Genomic DNA, 18,384 nt, shown 5'->3' with positions numbered 1-18,384 from the left:
TATGAAAAACTTTATACTCTTTTTATTTAGAAGAACAAATTGAACTTTGCAAGATAAGGGCATTTTAGGGTATTGATTAAATTTTTTACTCTTTTTTAAAATTTGGTTACTAAAGTGTCAAATCAAGGGAGATAAATGTAATTTTTAAAACATCAAGGGAACTAAGTGAAATAGTAAGAAACTTCAAGGGAGGTTTATGAAGTTATCCCTATAATAAATGAAAGCCATAAACTGGACCAATCAGACTAATATAAAAAAATGAAGAATGATTCTCCTAATTTGAATTATAAATAAATGACTAAATAATTATTGGTGCGGTTAAGGTGTAAGTGATCTCATCTAGAAATGAAAAAAAGACTGAAGTATGGATTAATTGGGGCCAAGAGACAAAGAATAGAAAAAAAAACTTTAAACTTTGCCTCTGCTGTTATTTGTTGGTTTGCAACAAGTCCAAATTTTTTCCAAGAGTTACCCCCAAGTAAGACTTTCTTCCAAACTCAAGCAAGATTTCAAGAATCAACCAAAATTGGGGAAGATTTGAAGCGAAAATGGAGAAAAAAAGTTGAGTTTTTCTTCTCTTTTTTTTTTCCCTAGCTCTCAGCCCTCTCTCTCTCATTTCCTCTTGATTTTGGTTGTTTTATTTTTTTTTTTAAAGCAAGAAAGGAAAGATTAAATGATAAGAAAGTTTGGTCAAAGGTCTTACTTGGTTCCTATGGTGACACTTGTCATCTTCTAGAGTTCTTTAACTCCAATTGTCCCAACACTTGTCACCTTCTAGAGCTCTCTAGCTCCAAGTGTCCCAATTCTCTCTATTTTGCACTAAAGTCCTCCTTTTTTTCAAAAGTTCCTTTTACACCCCCCTAAAAAGGAAATTTTCATTTTATCCCACACATTAACTTTCATATGTAAAATTTAATAAAAAATATTAAGGCAAAATCAATAAATAACCAAATAGATAACTTAATAAATAAAGTACCATGTAGTTAAACTAGATAAATTAACAAAATTTCTAGGTTCTCACACACATCCCCAACTTGAAACTATTTTCACTACTTCTTAGCATTCTTACTAGTTTCTCCATCTTTGCCGACAAAATGGCAAGTGAACCTTGTCTTAGAGAGATTGAAGAGTTGAACAAAAGCAATATAGAGCTCACACATGCAATGAATCATCTTAATGTTGAGCTAGAAACAATGAGTAACAACTTGATGATCATCACAGATGAGAAGAAGGAATTAAGGAGGCATAAAGATTTGAGGATAGGTGAATTGGAGGAGTTAAGAGGGAAAATTTATGAACTTGAAACTTGTATTAGGGAGAATGATGGTTTGGAATCTCAAAACAAGAGTTTGGCTTCACAAGTTGACATTCTGAGTAAAGAAAATGGAAGTTGGAGCAGTAAGATGAAGAGATTGAATGATGAGGTTGCTGACTCGAAGGTTGAGAATAAGAGATTAAATGATGAGTTGCAAAGGGAATATGACCATCTCAATGTAATCCTATCATCTTAGAGATTTTGCATTTTTACTATTTTTTGGTTTCTATCTCAAGAACTTAAAAAGTTATTTTCTGTAGTTTATTTATTTTTTAATAAAGGAGGAGCTAAAGTTGTTTTCTGTGTTTTGTAGCGATTGACTAAAGCAATCAAGGAGGAGGTGGAGAAACTAGAGCGGGAGAAACTAATGGAAAAAGCAGAGGAAGATATTTCTCACCTAGACATTGGTATATTTCTCTATTGCCTATGCTTGTATACAATTATTTCCTTTTCTAGTTCAAACACAAATTCGGTTAGAGAGGCAAATGCGGGGTCTGCTATGTCTACAAAGTGCCTTGCTACATATGTATTTTTTTTAACAGTGAGAATCAGTAAACACCTGGAGTCCAAAATGTAACTAGTCCTCTGAAATATTCTTTTATATTTTTTTTTAAAAAAGGAACACTAATAATGGCAAATCCACAATTTATTTTGTATGCCTTGTATTTGGTACCCATTGAATATGCAAATGAAGTTGGACATGCTACATCAATATGCAAATATGCAATTTTTTTCAAAAAAAAATTCTACATCATGGTTAAAAAATATACATTCATACAGAATATGTATTAAAGTGGTTTTTAAATTCAAATTACTTCAAAGAGATTAAAAGAAATTAGTGATGGAATATTTCTTGTACAGAGTTAGACAAATTGGTGTTCAACGGTGTAGATGGTTTACAAGCAAAATCCAAGGGAAAATATCAAACGTCTGAGCAACCCATAGATTTGATGTTAGAAGATCTCATGGAAAAATACAAGATCATCCATATCAAGTTTAAAAAAGATTACGATGAATTGAAGCACTCCCTGGAGGAGCAAAAGGGGGGTGTTGATATCATTAAGGAGGAGGAGACAAACATCTAGCCGATTTTTGGATGTTTGACTCCAAAATTTGTAAGCTATGTAAGTTACATTAGATTTAGATGAGCACTTATTGAGTTTAGATACGAACCGAACTTTAGTTGTAGATAACCACCTAATCTTAATTTACAGTTTGATGCTGGTGTTGTTTGTTTGGCTTTTGGAATAGAAGGTTATCTCATATCTTTGGGTGAGGGAGACGATTACAAGAAGAAAAGACTTATTGCCAATATTCTAGTGTCACGGGCCGCTTGTTTTTATACAAGCCAACTCCCCGTGCGACACTAGCGTAGGTTCAAGATTTAAATTATGAACGTTTGGTTAGTTCAGCATTAACACACAATACGCGATTATAATGCAGAAGCGCAAAAGTAGTAGACAAAGATATGAGTATGTGACAAAAAAAAGCTTATATTACACACAAGACTTCTTTACAAGGTTACCAAAAGGTTACCATAAATGAAAGGGTTTGGCCTATTTATAGGCAAACCAAGAAGCTACACAACTCTAGAGAATTCTATATCTTGGACACTTAAACAGTTTTTTAGAAATCTCTACACAACTTGTATGTACATTTGGACACTAGAAAATTCGACACAAATCCATACTTATCCACAATGTCCTAAACTTATCTACAAGATTCTTGAAAACCCTAGAATGTTCCACAAGCTTCTAACATGTCCTACATAACTCTAGTAACTTGTGGCACAATCTCCATGCTTTAGTCAAACCATCAAGACTTGAGACTTAGTTGGGGGATTGGGGTGTGGGTCTACTGATGGTCCCAATATTGGTGCCAGGACTACTATGTATGGTGCTACGGAAGTTGGCTTGGCCGTCACCTCGGCTGTACCCTCTTTTGAGGTTTGGATGAACGTAACATACTTGAACAACCGGTCAACCACAACAAAGATGCTCTTACATCCCTCGGACTTAGGCAACCCGACTATAAAGTTCATTGAGACGCTTTCCCAAACATGTTTCGGTATCGGCAAGGGTTGCAACAATCTGGTGGGTGATTTGTTCTCCACCTTGTCTTGTTCGCACACAAGACAAGTACGCACGTACTCATCGATGTCGTCTCTCAAGTTCAGCCAATAATAGCGTTCTCGTACGAAAGACAGTGTACAATGCGTGCCAGGGTAGCCAGTATAGCGGCTATTGTGACATTTCTTAAGAATATCTCTTCTCAAGTGTCCCCAGTCGGGCACATAAATGCGTTGGCTCTTAGCATAGAGGACCCCATTCTCAAGCCAAAATATCTTTATCTTTTCTTCACTAGTTAACTCTATAAGCGCTTGCGCCCGATTATCGCGCTAAAGTCCTTCCTTAATGCTCTCTAGGAGTAGCCCCTTCGTAGCATACACGGGCGCGACGACGTTCTTGCGACTAAAAGGGTTGGCTACAACGTTCGTCTTGTCCAAGCTGTATTCAAGCTCGTACTTGAATTCAGTTAAGTAATTCAATCATCGTGTTTGTTTGCTTGACAACTTCTTCTGCGACTGGTGGTAACTCACCGCCTTATTGTCTGTCTTAATCTTAAATGGTGTAGTGACCTTTAAATAGTGCTCCAATACTCGTAAGCAATGCACGACTGCAAGTATCTGTTTCTCATGCGTCGGCCACCGTTTCTCTACATCACTTAACTTATAACTCTCATACGCAATCGGATGGCTGTCTTGCATAAGAACTCCTCCAACAGCAATGTCAGATGCATTCACGTACACTTCAAATGGTTTGGCGAAATCGGCCAATGCGAAGACCAGCTCCTTAGTGATCGTATCCTTCAATGCCTCAAACGCTACTTAACAAGGTGCCGTCCATGTCCACGTTCACGTCCTGCCCTTGCGCAGCAAATCTATTAGCGAAGCAGCAATGGCTGAATGCCCCATGATAAAGCAGCGATAGTAGTTCACCAATCCACGGAACTGCTGAACGACCGCAGTTCCGTGGGCGTAGTCGGCACCTGCCACTCCATAATGGCTTTCATCTTCTGTGGATCTATTCGAATCTTGCCGCCCCCTACAATGTGTCCCAAAAAAGAGATCTCGTGCAAGCTAAACTCATATTTCTCTTTCCGGAAACTCACATTTCTTTCCGTTCCTCCATCGGGCCAGCCTGTCTCTCCTACTAATCGTGTCCATTCACCGTTAATACTTTTAAAGTGCCCTGATGCTGGCACCCATGCAAGACCCATCTTGCTTGCGGTGTCTTAACTCATATAGTTGACATCCGTCCCTGTGTCCAGTAGAGCCATCACTTGGTGCCTATTGATATGGGTATCGATTTATATGCGACTTCGATCGTTTGTTGCCTGCACGGCCTCTAGACATCGTACGCACGCGACCTTCTGTTCCTCCGTCGGGCCAGTCTGTTGCGCAATCGTAGCAAGGCTGCCATGACTTGGATAGTTATGAGCGTAATGCTCTTTACTCTTACACGTATAGCATCCCTCGTAGTTCTTCCCCGGTTTCAAGTTGTTGGCGCCTCTTCCCTTTTGCTGGTTCTTGTTGGTCTGTGATCGTGAGGTTTGTTTTGGCCGGTCTCCCCCACTTTTTCCATTGCTTAGCTTCTTGCCCTTGTCTTTCGTAGGTTTCTTCCGTTGGAACTCAATCAAGCGCTGGGCTGCCTTCATGGTTTGGGAGACGTTTTATGAATATTTGTCCTCCACTCGTTGCTTAGCTCACGGTCGTAAGCCGTCAAAAAACTTGAATAATGCATGTTCGGGTGCCATATTTGGTATCTGCAACAACAAATTGGAGAACTCGCTTACATACTCCTTCATGTGGTCGTCCTTATGCTGGAGATAGCGGAGCTTGGCCCTTGCCTCATGTTTGGTATTGACCGGCTCAAATTCGGCCTTAAACACAGTCCAAGTGGTGATAGTGGCCTCACCACGACGTCCTTCATCACGCTTACGTCTCCACCATATCAAAGAAAAATCCTTCAGATATAGCGGAGCCGTTCGCAACCGAGCATCATCACTTGCAATACCAAAGGCATCGAAGTACTATTCGAGCCCGTAAAGGAAATTCTCAATTTTCATCGCTTTTCCTTGCATCACCGTAGGCCTTCGAACGTGGAACCTACACTCTTGGTACGGTCACGATCGCACCACTTGCCCCTTGTGTCTACAACGTATCAATCTCGGCTTTGAATTTCGCAAGCTCTTCCGACGTGGTTAACGGTTCTCCCACGGTCACGCTAGCACCTGTGCTAGTTGGGTCTTACAAGTCTCCAATTCCCGTTTGAGTTGGACAGCTTCGGCTTGTAGAGACTCGATCATCTCCCACATGGCATTATTCCCTTTTAGTAGCTAATCCACGGCCTCATTGAGTGCACCTTGCATGTCCTCACGTAGCTCCACACCATCAAATTGCTCCATTCGTTGGTCTAGCTCATCCCAATGGTCGCGGTGATACCTAGGGTTAGCTCTACGTGCGCTAACCTTGCTTCAAGGGTCGCCATCGAGTGTGCCACGGCCGAATTGTCTCTTTTGCCTTTGCCGAGAGTAGGAACGGTCCTCTCCGGCTCCCTCATGACTTGCTCATCTTTTTGGTTCATTAGTGACATCCGAACCTGTGGCCATGGCAATCAAGAATCAGTATCAAGCTCTGATACCACTTGTCATGAGTTGCTTGTTTTCCTACAAGCCAACTCCCCATGCGGCACTAGTGTACATTCAAGACTTAAGCTCTGAACGCTTGACTAGTTCAGCCTTAACACACAATGCGCGATTATAATACAGAAACGCAAAAGTAGTAGACAAAGATATGAGTATGTGGCAAAAGAAAACTTATATTACACACAAAACTTCTTTACAAGGTTGCCAAAAGTTTACTACAAATGAAAGGGCTTGACCTATTTATAGGCAAGTCAAGAAGCTACACAAATCTAGAGAATTCTACAACTTGGACACCTAAGCAGTTCTCTAGAAATCTCTACACAATTTGTATGTACAGTTGAACACTAGATGGTTCTACACAAGTCCATACTTATTCATAAAGTCCTAAACTTATATATAAGGCTCTTGAAAACCCTAGAAGGCTCCACAAGCTTCTAGCATGTCCTACATAGCTCTAGCACATTGTGGCACAACCTCCATACTTTAGCCAAGCCATCAAGGCTTGGGGCTTAGTTGGGGGATTGGGGTGTGGGTCTACTGACGGTCCCAACTTTGGTGCCAAGACTACTATGTATGGTGCTGCGGAACTCGGCCGGCTAGGCACGGCCGCGTGGTGTCGTCCGTGCGGATGGGCACGAGCGCTCTCAACTAGACACGGGCATGCATGCGGATGGGCATGGTTGCGCGCAAGCGAGCGCGGGGGCAAGCGCTATTCGCGTGCGGTTAGGTGCGATCTATGTCACTAGGATTCAGTGTAGCTATGTTGAGTATAGTATTTACTTCATTGGCAATTTTGGTTGAGGCTAAATTTCATGGTGTGGGATGGAACCAGAGATGGTTCTACAAAGGAGAAAAACCATACGTCCCTCTTCTCCCTGTTGGAGAACTTATCGTTACTCTTGGGAGTGTGTTCTTGTTTGGTAATACTATACCACTATGGACTGCAATCCAATTGAAAGTTGAGGTGCATGACTTTTGCTTCGGAATCAGCACATTGTGTTTTTTCTTCAATTTTTTAAAAGTTGTAATTGCAAGGGTGTTAAGGAGGTGGCGGTGGACTGGTACGGATTAACTTCAAAACTCAATAGATGTTTTGTTTTGTAATCGATTAAGTTTATTAGTTTTGGTGGCCATCTCATGGGATCTGTTTTGTAATTTGGTAGCTGTCTCCTTCCCTCAGACATGGGATTTGTTTTGTAATTGGGTAGCTATCTCCTTCCCTCAGACATGGGGTTTGTTTTGCAATTTGGTGGCTTTATAGAATGTAATTTGTCTAGATTGTGGCTTTCCAATTTCATTCACCTCACATCCACAGGAGGTTGGTTTACTATAACAACAACATGATTATTGCTGAATCCTTAAGTGTGTATTGTATCAGTTAAAGGCTAAAATTCATCCATCATTCCAAGATAAGGATTGAATTACGGATTAATTATCTTAGGTTAATTAACTAATTTGTTAAACAATTTGTATACTTCCCAATTTTCCAGACAATTGTTTATGGTTTGCTGATTGCAGAATGTTTAGATTGGCTGGTGTTCCTTGATTACAGATTTAATTGTAACTTGCTAAGAGCGTAACTGATATAATTGCTCATACTCCATACACATGTTCTTATCGATTACCAATATAAGAATGTTTAGGATTGGCTGGTGATCTAATACTTGCTAACTATCCTACCATATGTGTCCTATATTTTTAGTAGAGCTGGCAAAAAAGTCCAAAACCCAACAACCCGCCCAATCCGCCTGTTAATTTTAAAGGATGGGTTGGGTCAATCGAGTTATGAGTTTTGTTGGGTTGGGTTAGAACAACCCAATTTATTTATTGGGTAGGTTGGATTTTTTATTTGGGTACCCAATATCCAATTGTTTAAAAGTAATTCAAAAATAATAAATACAAGATTCAATACACATATGTCCAACTATTTAAATTTGGACATGTGTTAATAATTCATTGATTAATTTGTATTCAAAATTCTCATATATATATATTTAATCAATTTTTTTAATTTTTATTTAAAAGAAAAAAGAAACTTGAAATAAAAACTGATGCTTATTTTACTTTTATACATTAGTTAAACTTGCTCAACTTTTATAATAATTTATTATGCCTTTTAAGAGTATGTTGTTTTCCTCCCCCTTTTTTTCTTTTTTTTTTGTGGTTGTTCTCAAGTTGCTACTTGCTTTTGTTTGTTAATATTTCGTGTACGTAAAATAGAGTTTTAAATTTGTTCTAATTGTATTCTTTTTTAATATTTTATGATTGCTTTTGTTTGTTAATATTTTGTGTACGTATAATATTGTACAAATTTCTTTTTTAACCTTGTAGCATTATATAATTTTGGATTCTTCAAATTTACAAACAAAAGCTTACTTTGTATCAGCCTAATTTTTTGATAATTCAAAATAATGCGATCCCAATGTGGTAAAAATGTCAGAATAGTTCATGAATTCTCCTCTCATTTATTTCTTAAAAAGTTTGGGATTTTCCTTAATAATTTTTTGGGGACCAATACCAGTTTTACAAGCATATAATATTTTCTGCTTTATTTCAGAGCTGTGGTAATTCTAAAAGATTAATATGACAATAGCATCAAGTATAATCCTAGATGATTCTAATTAATCAGGTGATGAATTATCTAACTATATCAAATCAAAAAAAAAAACTTCTAATATATATTATATGTATATAGATCATGATATTAACTTCAAATCAATATAGTGGACTTGCGGATTCTATTTTGTTTTGATTAATTATGGCAACTTGGGCATGGCTAGGCCAACGATTTCATTTCGTCTGAAACGAATACCTCCAATCGTCAACTTCATGAGAAGCTTGGAATCAGCAAGACAATTAATTTTCTCTCTTAATTACCGAGTCCAAAAACCAAAATGCAGTAATGTCTCCAGTCATTTAATAAGTTTCAATCAATTAGTAGTATTAAAAAGTATAAAGTAAACAATTTTTTTAGCTAATCTATTTAAATGTACAATTTATTATCTAAAATTCACAATACAAGTAATATAAAATATTATTATATTTATGATGTGTTTTTAAGGAACTTAAGATGTGAGTGTGTGTGAAAATACATTTATGCATGTGAAAATGTGTTTATATGTGTGAAAAAAATCTTTTTTGTATGTTAAAATGCATGTAAAAAAAAGTTTATGTATTAAAATGTATTAATTAATATGTTGGGTCATATTTGGGTCATGGGTTTGAGATAACCCAATATGACCCAACCTAAAATCAATCCAATCTAAAGTTGGGCGGGTTGAGTATAATTCATTTAAGTAAAAATTCAATATTAAAAATCCAATATTAACCCGTCCAACCTGCTCAATTGTCAGGTATAATTTTTAGTATGTGACTGTATTTTCGATGCTTACTGTCCTATCCAAAGAATTTTCTAGGTATGCATACAACTTATGCATGTCTTCGAACGTAAAGGAATGGAGACAGAGGTCATAATATTCTGTATATCCTTTTTCTATTGTGCAATTGATAACTAATTTGATCAATTCAAACTGAAACATGAAAAAAAAGAAAAAAAAATTCAAGATTTATTCATCACTAATTTGCCAACTCACAAGCCCATACTGGGCTAAGAACAAACCGAAGTTGTCATGCCTAAACATTTTGTGCTATAGCATGAATGTGTGAAATTGCAATTAGAAAATAAACAAAAAACTTTTACAATCAGGAATGCCCAAAGGTCTTGAATTCATACCATCCAAAACAATTACTTTGATGACGTCATCCTGGGAAAAGTTTGAAAAAAGAAAATTGTATAAATTCAAAATAGATGGTTCAGGTTGAGCAAATATCCTCTAGCTAGTAATCCTCATAAAAGGCAACTACTGCATGAAGTTTGGTGAGACGAGTTCTCTTTTTCCTTAGGTCCAATCCACAACTAACTAGTACAGTTTGGTCAGATCACGACTATTGCCTTTTAAACCTAACCCTCTGCCAGCGTAATTTGCTAAGCAAGAAGAAGAAAGAGGACAAACCTCAATTGCATGATAGGAAAGGAGGGGGAAAAAAAGAAAAGAAAAGAGAGAAGTAAAAGAGAATGGAGCAATCAGAATCCCAATCCTTAGAACTGCTTGCTTAATCCGAGAACTTGGCAACAACCGTAAATAATATTTGATGAAACATCTAAAGTATAAAAATTTGTCATGAAAGAACATCAAGGAAACCTTAGATGCTGCCTGCACTAAACTATAAACAATTGTATGAATCAGGAACATCTCACATCATTCTTACAATCCTCCAGTACCATAGGAACATAATTTATGAGGATTCAGGAACGATTATCACGAAGCAGCTTCTCTGCGGATATGATTGGAATCAAGTGGCAGATCCACACTCCAGCAGTCCATACGAATCCAGCAGCCATAAGAACTGCCAGGAACGTTAAACCCTTGTCTGCAGGAATTTGGCAGGAGACCCATATAGCAAGTGCTAAAAAAGTGGTTGCTGCAATGAAAGTCACCACACTTACTAGCACATCCAGCCAGCAAAGGTGTCTTTTCATTGTCTTCTCGGTCCTCATCTCGTTCTTGATCTCCTCAGATTCTTCAACTTTTTCTTCTCCCACTGCTACTATTATTACTACCTCCTTCACCTCCTGCTTCTTCTCTTGTTCTACCTCTTCCATTAATCCCGCGTTATTGATGATAAAATAGAAAGAAGGGAAGACCAAATAATTAAAGAGGAAAAGTTAACTGCACAAGAGTTACGAATAATTGATGACTGGCTCTTCACCGTTTTGCTCCTTTAACAGGAGGATTATTTAGACGGCGGATTGTGTTGGCTTTTCCCTATCCCACAGGGATTCACAAATTTCTTCGTTTTATTTATTTATTTGTTATAGGGTCATTAAATGGATTTTATCATTCCTTGTTGTTCGCTTGGATGCAATACCAAAGTCCATATCCTTTACTGGCAGCTGCTGTTTTACTATGGAATCACATAAGTTTGGCCACTAAGCACAAGATTAAGACAAGTATAATAAAAGAAATTTTTTTTTTTTGGTAAAAAAATGAGATACATTAAGGTAGTTATATCACGTCACCATTGCCCCGTATAGATAAATGGGTTGAATACAAAAAATTCAGCGCAGTATACAAAATCTTCAATTTATAATCTTATGATCTCAAAAACCTACAATTTGATATATAGACAATAGGTCTTCTATTACATAATACTATAATAGGATATAACATCTTAAACATTTTAATATATTGATTGCTATCTTCTTTAAATTATTATAATTATACTTCTAATCGAGAAAAAAACTTTTAAGAAAGAAACGTGTCAATACATTAGGCTACGTAACCCGAGTGTTTAACGTTAATATGCATGTAACAGAAGACCCATGCCATAAATATATATATAGTTACTTCCGAGTTGGTACAAAGAACAATCATCTATCTATCCTCTAAGCTTTTTGTTCGGATGAAAATACTTTCGGGTACTAGTTAATACTCTTCTTCCAGAGTTCCAATACTCTTGCGGGGGGCGCTATCGATCCTAATATTTGTTTCTTCTTCCTTTTCCAGTTTCCATTTTGCAGGCCTATTGCTTACTGTTGTATTCGAAGAGTTTGTACATTGTTCATTACATACAAGTATACAACCAAAATCGTAGTTTTTTTTAACTCTAATTTTTACAATGAATTTGATGACTGATGCAACCTTCCATGCATAATGCAGGAAGTTGGTTCAAGACTAATTTATTCAATTTGCCATCACAAGTGCCCATCGTGGGCAAAGGGTTGGAGATCCTGATCCAAACGAACAAATAAAAGTATGAAAGAAACACAAAATAATACTCCCTCCGTCCCACTTTGATAGTTCTGTTTCTTTTTTCACACAGTTTAAGAAAGAAGTAGTTAATTTTGTTGGAAAAGTAAATTTAGATTGCTATTTTTCTAAAATACCCTCACATTAAATAGAGTATAACTTTATGGGAACTTGAATTGATGGTAAAAAAAGAATTAATCCTCATTAAATGGGGTAGATTTATAGTAATAACAACTTACATTGAATAAGGGTATTTTAGAAAAATTAAAATACAATTACATTCTTCAATTGGAAAGTGGACTACAATTTGGGACAGACGAAAAAGGAAAATAGGACTATCAAAGTGGGACGGAAGGAGTAACTAAGATTAAACGTTATCTATATCCTTATAGAAAAGGGAAATCTAACATATGTGGTCGTGTAATTAATCCGTTACAGTAATACAAAAAATACAACATTAGGTTATAAACTAATCCAGTTTGGCATAAGTATACTAATGTAGAAAGTTGGATTTGGTTTTGAAATCCATGGTTCAAGAATGTGAGGAATTACACTTTTCGGCTGCCTCCTAGCTTTCTTTCATTATAGGTTTCCTACTAAAAAATTATACTATCAAATCCTTCAAATTATTAGTAAGCCCATCATCGATCTTTGCAATTACAAATTTGTTTTCTTTTGCAAGGTTCGAAATAATTAGCAGCAGAAACATCTTTGCCAAGCATCGTCAAAAAGGTATTAGTCAATGACATATATGTTGGATTTCCCTTTCCGACAAGGATATTATTAGAGTTTAATCTTAATAATTTTGTGCTTCATTTTTCTTTCCTTGTTCGTTTGGATATATTAGGAGCTCTAATCCTTTGACACGATGGATACTTGTGATGGAAACTGAGATAAGTTACTCTTGGACGCTGTTTAGTGCATGAAAAACCACATTATTCATCAATTAAAGTGTATAAAAAAAAAAGAACTAGGATCTTGATAAATTTAAATTTGGGTTACACCTAATATATAGGACTTTTTTATTGGATATTCGTTAACATACTACCTAATTTACTATGCAAAATATACAGAAGCACAATTATTACCCCTCTTATATTTGAGTAATTTCTCAAATTAACTACACTTTCAGTAGGTCATTGTTAGCACACTTCATTTAATTTTAAACTTCTAATAAAATTGTCAAATTTTAGTTTTGAGTTTTTGCAACGGGTGCCTGTAGGTCATTGTTTTTTTTTTTTTGGTAAATTCATAGGTCATTGTTAGCACGACTAAATCACATTTAACTTATCATATGAATACACACACTAATAATATTAATTTCTTTTGCATTTATATACTTTCCCTAATGAACTTACTTTTTGAAAAATATAACAAGTGAACTAGTGAACTACATCTTAACCAGCTCGTTAGATAGACCCATAAAGTTTAAATTTTTAAAACAAAAAATTTATTTTCCAAAATTATTAATCTTAAGTTGGTGTTAAAAGTATTTTAGAAACTCCTAATTATATGGGTCAATGTGAAGATAGCAAGTTATTAACCCATGAGATGTGATTCTATTTATAGGTGCAAGTGAATCAAGTCTACTCGTAGGTAACTTGATGCTCAATAAAAAAATGTCCGACTCAAACTTGATTTTATTGAGTTCGAGTTAGAATTCTGACTACATGAGTAATAATTCGAGTTGAACTTGAACTCCAAAATAATAAGCTCGGCTACTAAATATATATTTGTATTTATAATATTACTTATTGGATGTGGACTCCTTTGGGTCAAAAGAGACAAATAGTATATTGCGAGACCAAAATTGTCACTAACCTCTCCTGTCCATGAAAGATAGGAGAAAAATGTGATTTTGGTATCTAAATTTTGACACATGAGTGGTTTTAATTTTCAAATTTTGGATAAAAATAAATCTGGTATCCAAATTTTCAATATTTGAGTACATTTAGCACTCTTGACAATTTGTTTCCAAAATGTTATCGGAAAGAGTCACGTGATAGTTGCATGTCCGACAACTATTGCGTAAAAAAATGTCAAAGAAATGTAAAATATCTTTTTAACACTAAGTACCAAGAAAGATCTTTTAAAAACTTTAATCACTTGCCCAATTCCGCTCATCTTATTTCTTTTCTCCTTCTTTGTTTTGATGTATTTCATTTTCACCTTAGTGTCATAAAGATATTTTACGTTTTTGTGGCATTTTTTTTATACAACATTTGCCCAACATATAACTATCATGCAACTCTTTCTAGTAGCATTTTGGAAAAAAATCACTAACGGTACTAAATGTTCTCAAATATTGAAAGTTTGAGTACCAAATTTGTTTCTGTCCAAAGTTTGGAGATTGACATTGTTCATGTGTCAAAATTTAGACACCAAAACTGCATTTTTCTCTGCAAGATAGAGTATGAAACTTTGAAATGTTACTTCTTTGGGATCATATTTCTCGCATGTTTAGGATATTCCCTTGCACATCTGTCATTGTTTTACAAGAAACTTCCAAAATCTCCAAAGAAAAAAAATTGCAATCCAAATGTGACCTTTATTTTCTGGGAAGAAGTTAAAAAAAAACAAGCAAGTGATTTTTTTTTTTTTTTTTGGGCAGGTGGTAGTCAAGGATCAAAGCTGGTGCTAGAATTAAGAGTTCAACAACTCAAAATATTTTGCTAGGATCTCCGGTCAGTTTTTTTAGATTATAAAGCTCATAACTGTTTTTCAAATTTGAAGTAATATGGTCGTCAATGCTTTACCTCGTAAAATTCAAGAATTGACAAAAAAAATTTCTTAAGTACAATTTGTGTGAGATATGATCTAAACATTTAGAAACTATTATTACAAGTTATGCATAATGCTTCAGTACTCAATGCGGGTTGGATGAATCATTTGATTGATTTAATTAACAAGAGTTATTGGATGAATCATTTGATTGATTTAATTAAGGCTAGGAAATAAAATAAAGCAGTATGGACCCTTATATCCAGCAATTGTATGTGGCTAAATCTTAATCTAGGGTCTATTAACGGAATTAGAGAGAAGAGGGGGGACTAATCCACTTTGGATTAGGACTTAGGTTATTCATATCCAAGTGAATATCAAAGACAATTAACATTCCCATCATTCACACTTTGGATTAGGACTTAGGCTATTCGTATCCATGTGAACAACAAAGACAATTAACAGTCTCATCATCCACGAAAAAAGGGGGAAAATACATAGCATCAAAGAAGTTTCTTACTCCCACTAGAAAAAGGAAAAGACAAGAAGGTCCGTGCGGTGAAAGAATGATCAATGTAAGGGGCTAAATTCACACCTTTATCTTCTATATCCACACTGACTAATATGCTGATTTTGTTCCAGTATTTTGCAATTCTAATTTTATGCCTTTTTTACACACTACAATTAATTTGCTTAGCATGATTCGTTTAAAAAAAATTTTCTATTAGTTTATCGTTTAAATTAATGTTTTCAATAAAATTTTCACGACTTTAGATAAATTTTGAGCTTATAAGATGTGTAATGTGTATTCTTAATTTGTTTTTCTCAATATATAACAATTAAAATTATCATACTTGTAATGTTTCTTATAAAAATTTCTAATCTTTTGACATTTATGTATAACCCCACTAAAGGTTTTGGTTGTTTATCAAACATTGTACCAAATTCACGGAGCATTTGATTTTTTTTTTTTTTTTTTTTAGTTTCTTCTGCAGGATGCATTATTTGTGCCCTCTATTTTAGTGCCTTTAGTGCTTTTGTATTGTATTTTCAATGGTTACTGGGTCCTATTCAAACAATTTTCTAGATATACATAAAACTTATGCTTGTCTTTGAACGTAAACGAATTGAGACAGAGGTCATCATATTCTTAGTACCCTTTTCTATTATGAAATTGATGACTAACGTGATCAAATTCTAAACTAAAACGTGAAAAAAAAGAAAAAGAAAAAGAAAGAGGTTCAAGATTAATTCTATCACTAATTTGCCACCCATAATGGGCAAGAAAATAAACAAAACAGGCTTCGATACAGACAACTGATTCATTCATGCTCCACCCCTTTAAAAAAAAAAATCTTATTAACAAGATACAGAAACAAAATTGGTGATGTAAATCGTTAAATTGGTGAAATACTATAAACAAAATTGATCAGAAAACAAAAATTTCAACGATCAGTAATGCCCAAAGGTCTTGAATGGATAGTTCAAGTTGAGCAAATACACTCTAGCCAGTAATCCTCATAAAACCCAACTACTGCATGAAGTTTGGTGGGACAAGTTCTCTTTTTTCTTAGGTCCGATCCACAACTAACTAGTGTAGTTTGGTTAGATCATCACGACTAGAGGTGTCAAAATGGGTGACTTGGGCGGGTTTGGGTTGGGTAAAATGGGTAATGGGTATAAGTGAGTCAACTCATTTATACCCATTTAATTAGATGGGTATAAATGGGTAAGTCAAAAAATGAATTGGGTAACCCAATTACCCATTTATAACCCATTTATTTTAACTTTTTGTAAACTCATTTAAATTCATTTTTGCAAACTAAGTTATCAATTTATACCACTCTTTGTACCCATCATTAGTTTTAAATATTTACTTATAATATTCAATAAACTTAATTACCAATTTTTTTTCATTTATACTCTATTTCACAACATTACCTATTATTTAATAATTGAATAATAAGAATATAAAAATTTGAACTAAGTACTATAAAAACTTAATCCAAAAATTTTGAACCCCTAACATTTTTTCATATATAAATTTAAAATTTCATTTTATAAAGATAAGAAAATAGGCTAAAATTTATCATAATTGGTAATGCTAAAAAATGAGCAAGTTAACAAACTAAGAGAAAATAAAATAATAAGATAAAACCAACAAATAATAATAATAATAATAATTATAATAATAATGAAACAAAAGTAGTTAACATCATGACAAAATGAAAATTTTGAAAAAAAAAAAGGTGGGGGAAAAGAAGAGACTTGGGGGGAAGAGAATTCTAAATGGGTTAATTGGGTTTGATGAGTTACCCAATAATACTCATTTATTAAATGGGTATTATTGGGTAACCCATTTATACCCATATACAAAAATTTAAGATACCCATACCCATCTATTCATGGGCGGGTATGGATAAATTTAGTTAAGTGGGTTGATTTGCCACCTCTAATCACGACTATTGCCTTTTAAACCTAACTCTTTGCAAGCATAATTTGCTAAACAAGAAGAAAAAAAAAAAGGGAACCTCGATTGCATGATAGGAAAAGGAAAAAAAGAAAGAAAAAAGAATGGAACAATCAGAACAAAATTGTATCAATCAGGAACATTACACATCAATGTTCCAATCCTCCATGACTATAGTAGGAACATCAAATGACGATTCAGGAACGATTATTACCAACTCGCTTCTCCGTGGAAGTGATTTGAATCAAGTGGTGGAGCCATATTCCAGCCAAGTATAGAGACCCGACACCCATCAGAACTACAATGAACACTAAAACAGAATAAGACTCCGATAAGCGTTTGGCTTTGGGAATTTGGCAGGAACCCCATATAGTAAGCACTAAAGTAGTGGCCGCTGAAATGAAAGCCACCACATTGACTAGCACATCCAGCCAGCAAAGGTGTCCTTTCATGGTCGTCTCGGTCTTGACCTCTTCAACTTCTTCAACCCTTTCTTCTCCTACTGCTACTATTATTACTACCTCCTTCACCTCCTGCCTCGTCTCTTGTTCTACCTCTTCCATGAATCCCACGTTATTGACGACAAAATAAAAACAAGGGAAGACCAAATAATTAAAGAGGAGAAGTTAAGAAGTTAATTGCACAAGAGTTACGAATAATTGACGACGGCTCTTCACCATTTTGCTCCTTTAAATAGAGGGTTATTTAGACAGCCGACTGTGTAGGCTTTTCCCTATCCCGCAGGGATTCAAAATTTCTTTGCTGCTAATTAGGAGTTTCTTCCCTTCTTGGATTCTTCCTTTTTATTTATGTATTTATTTGTTTGTCAAATATATAATTACCTCCAAAGTTGGTACAAAGAACAATCATCTATCTATCCTCTAAGCTTTTTGTTTGGATGAAAATACGTTCAGGTACTAGTTAACACTCTTCTTCCAGAGTTCCAATACTCTTGTGGGGGGCGCTTTCGATCCGACATTTGTGCTTATACTTGCTATCGATCCTAATATTTGTTTCTTCGTCCTTTTCCAGTTTGCATTGTGCAGCCCTATTGCTGACTGTTGTATTCGAAGACTTTGTGCATTGTTCATTACATACAAGTATACCACTAAAATCGTAGTATTTTTTAACTCTAATTTTTACAATGAATTTGATGACTAATGCAATCTTCCATGCATAATGCGTAAAAATATGAATGAAATACAAAATAATAACTAAGATTAAACGCTATCTGTACCCTTGTAGAAAAGGAAAATCCAATATATATGGTCGTGTAATCCGTCACAGTAATACAAATAAAAAAGAATAAGTTATAAACAAATCCAGTTTGGCATATGTATACGAATGTAGAAAGTTGGATT

Source organism: Coffea arabica, chromosome 5c (genome assembly GCF_036785885.1).
Source record: "Coffea arabica cultivar ET-39 chromosome 5c, Coffea Arabica ET-39 HiFi, whole genome shotgun sequence".
In the NCBI taxonomy this organism is placed as follows: domain Eukaryota; kingdom Viridiplantae; phylum Streptophyta; class Magnoliopsida; order Gentianales; family Rubiaceae; genus Coffea; species Coffea arabica.
Note: the sequence above shows the minus strand (reverse complement) of the source record.